Consider the following 8,038-nt stretch of genomic DNA (forward strand, 5'->3'; position numbering starts at 1 on the left):
CCTCCCCTGGGCACACACACTTCTTGCTAGCATGCTCATTTCTCCTAGGAAAAAGTGAATTAGCTGTAACAATAACTTCTTCATGTCCCAGTATCAGTTAGGACATGAAGTCATGGTCAGGGACTGATCTCCTTCATCCCCCCTTAAGGAAGGAAGTCAGCAGAGTCAGTCGAGGCATCTCATGCTGCTTGTTATTCCTGGGGCTGGAAGGGGTCTCAGCTCCCTCCCATGTCTGCCACAGGCCCGCAGGAGCTGGGATTCCTCTGGCCTCAGTTCAGGTGTCCACAACATAGGCAGCTTAATGCGAATTACTGAGCCACAATAGCTCCTTAGTGGAGATGGAGGACAGGCAGGAGCTGTTCAGATGCAAACATCTGGTGAAATTTGACGTTGATCCCCTGGGAGTGTGGTGGAGGCATTCCTTTGGGTAACTGAAATGGCAGCAGATGCCACATGTAGGACAACTGAACCTGTCCCTACTCCTTATGTGCAGGGCAGCCTGCAGAGGCTGTCAGCAGAGCAAAAGGAGTCATGTGTCACAGGGAGAGCTAAACCATTTTCTTCATTTTCTACATGCCCCATGGCTGTAATGGCTGTTGTGTCTCAGACATCTCCACAGGGCCTCAGCTCTCACCAGCAAGGTCTCCCTGCCCTTTGTGCCTTGAGGCAGGACTCTGCAGGGGTACAACAGGTGGGTGGGGACAAAATCAGTGGTTACTTTGCAAACTACACCCTTAACAGTTCATGGGACCTTAGGGCGTGCATCCACGGGTACAGGGAGAGTGTTCTGGCCTGGAGGTACTGGTTCCTTATGATCCCAGGAAGGGATCGGACAGCAGCATTCAGATACTGTAAGGGATCATTTAACTGCTCTTAGAGCTAAGACTGTAAGGAGAGAAGACTATAGATGACCTACTGAATCTGGTGTGACTTCATTCTAGACACAGTACTCCACTGTTAGTTGCAGCTCTCCACTAGATGTTTGCACTGACCCTATGGGATTATTAAAGGGTGAGCGAGTTTTGCTGATCAGACCTTGGCTCTCCAGTAATGAAGCAGCATGTATATGGTAATCAGGGAGTCTCGGATAGTGCCATATTGCCACTGGTGCACCATTTGGCTAGCTAATGGCACTTTGACCGTGAGCAACTCCGCAACAGAAGGATCCCATTGGGGACCGGGCAAGGTAGAAAACTGTTTAATGTGCATAAATCACCATAAATCACCTCCAGCATGGCCAATTCCATCAGATACAGGCTGCCTCTCTCCCTGGTGGTCCATTTGCCTGGGTGACATACAACATCTTCCTCGAAGGGATACCTTTCCTTTACACCTGACAGGAGTTGCCTCAAGAGAGTGAGGATTTGTGCCCCCTTTCCAATTGCTTTGTCAATGCCCCCTTCCCTGGGGAGGGATCCAGCGGCTTGGCATCCCTGTCCTCTAATTCCAGGCTACTGGCCCTGTTATCCCAGTATCAGATCAGCCAGGTGACAATGTGCTGGCCTAGATGATGGATGAAATCTTTTCGCACATCTCACAGCTCCCCAAGGAACAGTGATCAGGTGCTTACTGATGGTTTTATGATATCTCACTCTTCATCCACGTGTTCCTCTGATGGCCCTACTTGGGAGTAGCCTGCCTCATCTTCTTCTTCCTCCTTCCCTGTATGAGTAGGAGCTTCTTTCCTTGCTAAACAAGGTGTTTTTTTCTCACGTATACGTATGACTGATACAGGCACAGGTTGGTTCTGTGGCCCAGTCACAGGGATTGGAGTTGTGTAGATTGCAACTCAGTAACTAAAGGCCAAGCCCCAGCACATTGCAGTGATTTCTGGCTCTTTGGAATTGCCAGGGTGATGACACTCCTTTTTCAAGCATTCTGACATTTTTTTAGGTTTCTGCACTTGTTCAGGGGTGACGTTCCAAGGCATTGCAGGTGCCTACAGTTCTAGGTGCCCGCCCATATCCTCCCACATTCCCTGCCACTCACAATTATCCTGCCTCAAGGCACATCCCTGTGTGGCATTCTAGAAATAGGTTACCGTAACCTTAAAGAAAACCTGAAACACATTCAGGAGAAATAAGAATAAGAAGAAGTTGGTTTGAACATCCCAAGGATATTGAAAGTTTTGAAGAGCTATTGTAACTAGCCTGGAGGAGAAAGGGGGAGGTGAAGGAGAAAGGGAGGGGGAAGAATTGGGGAGAAGAAGTGTCCCCCCTCATCCCTCCCATAGATGTCTCCCCGAGGAGAAAAGGTAAAGACTGTTAATTATGAATAGTTTCCGAGAGAAGGTTCCTCAAGTATGGAGGTGACAGCAATGCTGAGTACAACTACCAGATTAGTCTCATGACCAGCAATTTCATCATAACATAAGGTAGCGTTACCCAGTAGAGTAAACTAATAACCAGAAACCAGCCCCCAGAAAGCCCCCAGCACAACAGGGAATACACCGAGTACGTAATGTGCTATCTAACAGAATTCTGAGGCGAAACACAACTACTACACCGAGATTAAAAAATAAATAAAAAAATACACCTTGTGGTCAGCAGCTATGAAGCAGATATAATGCTTGTAACCATTTTATTTTAACATGATCTGGTCATATCTGTTATTATCTCAACCCTTTGGGCCCCACGCAGGACCCATTCAGGAAGGAGGGCATCCCACAGGAGAGACCCAGAGAGGGCAGAGATGGATTGTCAAGGAGCGGTGGAGACAAGTGTCATGGACTGACTGCAATCCCCATTCCCCTGCACCACTCAGGGGAAGGAGTTACAAGAGGCTGGATGGGGGGAATGGTGTTTTTAGTTTGCTTGTGGTTCCTGATGGTTGTAGTCCACTGGTAATAGGCAATAAATTCTATTAATCTGCCTATGCTAAGTCTGTCTTGCCGGTGATGATAATTGATGCCCATGACGGTATTTGGTGGGTGACCTCATGCTCTACCCCAACCCCTGAGCTCTTGTAATCATATTTTCTCCCCCTTTTCCTTGTAGGTTGGAAGTGAAAGGGCAGTTGCCGTGGAGTTCACCTGCGTAGCTGGATAACACCACCACAGTAATGGACATGGAAAGGCTTCAGCACCAGGACTGTGGCCACCCAGGGATGGCATCTCAACACCCAAGACATGCTCTGCCAGCCTGGCTGCACAGAAGAGAAGGAACAGAGGTTTCCCTGAAGGGAAGAGGAAGGCTTGATTTCCAACACAGGCATTTCTGGCACATCCCTGAGAGGCCTGTGGGAGCTGCAGGCCACACCAGGCTCTGGGACACCAGAGGTCTTTCCTCCCAGAGCCAGATTCCAAAGAGGCACCAGCTCCCAGGGGAACCTGGCCCTGGATTGTCCCCATCAGGAGAAGTCTGATCCATGCCCAGAGGAGCCCTGTGTCTCAGGGCAGCCCTAGCATCAGGACCCAGGAATCCTGACTGCCACATTGTCTCCTGAGCCCAGAAGGACCCTCAGGCAGGGCTCTTGCAGCAGCCATCAGCCCTGTCCAGCCTCCTCCCAAAGCCCTGGACTTGGAGCTCTGGACAGCTGACAGCCCCTCGGCCACCCCTTGGGAAGGGGCTCCTGACACCCTCACCTTTGAAGGAGAGCTGCAGGAGCACTGGGAACATGGAAGTCAGGTCGGAGGTGATGGTCGCATTCCAGCAACCCTCCATCTTGCTTGCTGCTGGCCCGCAGCTCAGGACAAGGGATGCCCGCCCTGGCTCCTCAACCACAGCTCCTCTGCAAGGTGTCCCTGCTCCTCCGCCCGTCAGTGAGGGTCGCCCAGTGCAACCTTGCTGCCTGCTGCCCCCACTCCTGGCCACAGAAGGACAGCGGCGGGGAGCACCCAAGCAGTGCCCAGCAGGGACCAGGCCTTGCAGGGAAGTGCCGGCACTGGCGCTGCTCCAGTGAAGATATCCTGGTGATGCAGTGCATCCATCCCCCTGTGACATCCGCACATGTCATTTGAAGGCCTGTGAGGTCAGCAGCAAGGAGATGGCGCAGGTCGGGAGAGAGACGAGAGATTTCCCTTCTTGTCCTGAGAAACTGTCACCTCCCTTCTGCCCTGTTCTTTTCCACAGGATCCTGACAAATCCACCAGGAACATCTCCAAATGGTGACAAAGGCCATTGGATATAGGAAGTGGAGCGCTGGAGAAGTCACCGCTGTGTTCCTGCCCCAACACACCTCTGATCTTGGAAGCCCTTCCAGGAAGGTGGGGTTTGAGGCTTGTCCTGGGCCTGGGCTTTTTTCAAAAGATGGGAGCAAAGGCACCTGGGATGCAGCAGCCCCTCACCACGCCCGAACTCCTTTTCACTGCAAGTCCCTCACTTGTAGAAGTAGGATGTGTTATATGGATGAAATTGCAGTGCATGCCAGGGCCTTCCTCCCTGGACATCCCACAAGGCTCTGTGCTCTGAGAAGGCCTCAGCAACATCTCCCAGTCTGCCATGCAGGAGGCAGAGGTGGTACAAGAGGGAATGGCAAACGTAATCGCTGTTGATCATCCCCACCTGTCTCGTCTGAAGAATCTGCACCCATCCAGCACAGCCCCCCAAGCTGAGGGACCTGTCCCCCGACACCTCAGCAGCTCTTCCATCCATGTCCCAGCCCCGTGACAGCAGGCGGGGATCCAGCTCCTCCTGCCTGTGCCCCACGCTGGGGGCATTGGGGCACATCTGGGCTGCAGCACCTCAGCTGTGGCACAAGGGCCAAACTCAGCCTTGTCCCAGATCTTGTGCCCAAGCATGGGCATGCAGAGGCTTTCCTTCACAGCAGAGACCTGCTGCCGTGGATGGCAGATGGCCATGGGAGGATGAATGAGGGGCCCGAAGCAGAGCACGCCCTGGTGTTCCTGAGGCCAGAAGGCAACAGGCCTGGGCTGTGCTGCCCTGACAGCAGAGGGCTTTTTGTGGTGTTGGTGCAGCCCTGAGGGCCAGTGCTGGAGCTGGGGCTGATCTCCAGGCAGGAGAAGGGGCTGCTGCCAAAGTCCTTGGCTATGGGCATCCTGTGATCCAGGGACACAGAAAAAATCACTGGGCTGTGTCTTGACTGAGTGAAGGATGGGGGTGAGAAGCAGCAGCAGTGTTTGCAAACACAAGTGGAAACCCCGGTGTGATGTGCCTCATATCCATGCACTGCCTGCCTCTGCTGGATAGAGGAGGGCCAGACCTTGGCTTGCTGCAGCCCTGGGAAGTGGCCACTTGCTCATAAGCACCAGATCTGTCGGAGATGCCATCGGGGTTCCCGTTAAGTACCAGCTATGAATGGCCAGAGCTGTCCTGTGGGTCCTGTGCTGCCCGTGTCAGCTGCATGCTCCAGTGGTGCTGGGCAGCGTTGGCATCTCAGGTAGCACTGCAGGCCTGGAACTGGCTATTACATGGAGCAGCTGCCCTGAACGAGGTTAGGCAATGTAGGGATGTCCGTGAGACAAGTGCCGTTACAGTCACTGGAGATGGAGGGAAAACCAGATGGAGAAGAGGGAGAGAGAGACTCAGGTCTCCCTATGGCACAGTTCTCCGTCGGGTCAGGTGGATGCCTCTACAGGCTGCCCTGAGCCTACTGAGGAGGGACAGGTTTAGTTGTCCTAAATGTGTGCATTTGGTGTCACTTCAGCTGGCCAAAAGTATTCCCCACCAGCCTCAATGGGATTCCTCCAGGGCAATATTATTGCCCTGTCCCTCAGGGTAGAGCAGGGTAGATACCTGCACATCCCTCTGCCCCCTGACATGTCACCAGGTGTTTGCAGCCCCCTGATTTCCTCCATCTCCATTAATGATGCTGGAGCTGAGACAAGGAGCTCACCTTCAGGTGCCCATGTGGTGTACATTAAAGGGAGGGCAGAGGAATCCCAGTTCCTGTGGGTCTGGGGCAGGCATGGGTGTGAGCTGAGCTTCCTTTTGGTCCCAGTCCTAAAATCCAGCATGAGATGTCTCAAGTGACTCTGCAAAATCCCTTCCCTGAACAGGGAATATAGAAGAAGATTCCCTGACTTTGTCTCGATATGCAAACTGATAGTGGGACAAGAAGATGTGATTGTTACACTTAATTGGTTTTCTGTTAGGTGAAATGAGCCTGCTGCCAAATGTGTATGCCCAGGGGAGGGAGGGAACCCCAGGGATCCCTTCGGGCTGTTTCCCAGCAGGTTCCCCTGCAGCCCCAGGGCCATGGGCAGGGAGCCTGGTGCGGGGCAGAGCAAGGGAGGCCTTGGGCTGGGCCTGTGCTGCTGAGCTGGGCCGGGCTCCTGGGCCCAAGGGGAGCTCCTGGCAAGCGGGCAGCGCTGCAGAGAGCCAGCTCTGCCCAGGAGCAGCTCCTCTGCCCAGCGCAGCAGGGCTGGGGGCACTGCCTGCAGAGACAGAGTGGGTAAAGGCAGGCAGAAGTGGCAGGATGCACAGAGCTCGCTGGGGGAGAACACTTGCCAGCCCTGACCCCGGTAAGTCTCTGGCTGGAGGGCAATGCAGCCGCAGCTCCTGGAGGAAGGAGAAGGCGCGGGTGCAGGCAGGGGTGCCCAGGGCTGTGGTGCAGAGCAGGGTCCCTGCTGTGCCCCAGGGGCTGTGTGCCGGGGCAGGGCCTCTGCCGCCTGCCAGGCTCAGCACTCAGCCTGCCCGGGGAGCTGCCCAGGGCGCTGCGGGGAGAAGCTGCGGGTGGAAGGAGCCCCCCCGGCAGGGCAGGGTCCTGCTGCTGGCGGGAGGCTGCTGCCTGGGGCAGCCTGCTCACAGATCCACAGCACCCAGTATCATTTCCCAGGCAATTTTTCTTTTTCACAAGAATGATCAAAGAAGGGATTTTCTGCCCTCTTTTTAGTTACCTACTGTACTGGACAGGGAGGGGAATTAAGGAGACACGGAAAAGGAGGTGTCCAGTGTGAGCACATTGCTGAGACTCCTGAGCTGTTAACTTTGATGATCAGTGGGTTTGTGAGCAGCCCCAAAACTGCCTTCAGCCTCTCCTCTTCCTATCGAAAGCTACAGCATCAACTTTGCTGAACCCAGCAGGGCTTTCTGACAGGTCCTTTTCCACCTACAAAGACACACATCCAGCTAGCCACTGTCCTGTATACGGGTAGGTTTCTGAAGGGCAAAGATTACTGCATAGAGCTTGGGGTGGTGTGAGAAAAACCCCAATAATTTTCTCAGACAGGATCTTCTGTGAAGCTATTTTATTCGTGATTGCAATGGCGAGTGTCCTGCAGGCAGGAGCACCCTGCAGGATGCAAATCTTTCCCATCGTCTGCTTGCATGATCTAGAAGCCTTGTGTAGTGGAGGAGATGCTACACGCAAGGACATGCTGTTGCGCTGGAGAAATGAATGTTAGGTGTCCTTGGCTAGAGGCGTGGTGCTGAAACCTTGCTCAGGTACCTTCAAAAGGGCTGGGCATTGAGGGATTGGCAGTGGCCTCCTCTGCTCTCAGCAGAGTCTGGCTTCTTTTCAAGTGTAATATGAATGTTATTGCCCTTGGTGCCCAAAATCTGCAAGTGCCGGGCAGCTGGGAACAAGCCCAGCCAGCTCCCTTCACTCTGCACCAAGCCACAGTGAATCCCTTTGCCTCTCAGGTCTCACAGACATTCACTCTGAGTTAAGCAGAAAATCTCAGGCTTTCTGACTTCAGAGGACACTGTTGGGGCATGATGAAGGGGATGAGGGTGTGTAGAATAAAAATGGCCCTAAAGCACTTTTCTGCCAACTACATTCTGTAGTTCTGGGAATGCAGATGCAGACATGCCCTTCTGGCTAAGAAATGATTTCATTTGAAAATCAAATGAAAATTCAAAATCTGAAAATAAAACCTTGTCCTGCTGCCATGGTCCTGTACACTCACTGCGCTGGGTCAGGACTGATTCCCTTGAGAGCCCGGGAGCAGAGGCCCTTGCTCCTCATTGCACACTGAACCTTAAAAAATGAAGCTCATGTCATGGAGCTGAATGAAAGATTGCAGTAGAGAAAGAAAAAGCATGGCAGTATGGCTGGGGAATGGCATAGGTTTCACTCAGAAAAGCCTGTCCTAACATATCATTGTCTTTCCCTTCCTGTGCAGATCCCCATACCTAGA

The sequence above is a fragment of the Anser anser genome (genome assembly GCF_964211835.1).
Source record: "Anser anser genome assembly, contig: HAP1_SCAFFOLD_95, whole genome shotgun sequence".
Lineage (NCBI taxonomy): Eukaryota > Metazoa > Chordata > Aves > Anseriformes > Anatidae > Anser > Anser anser.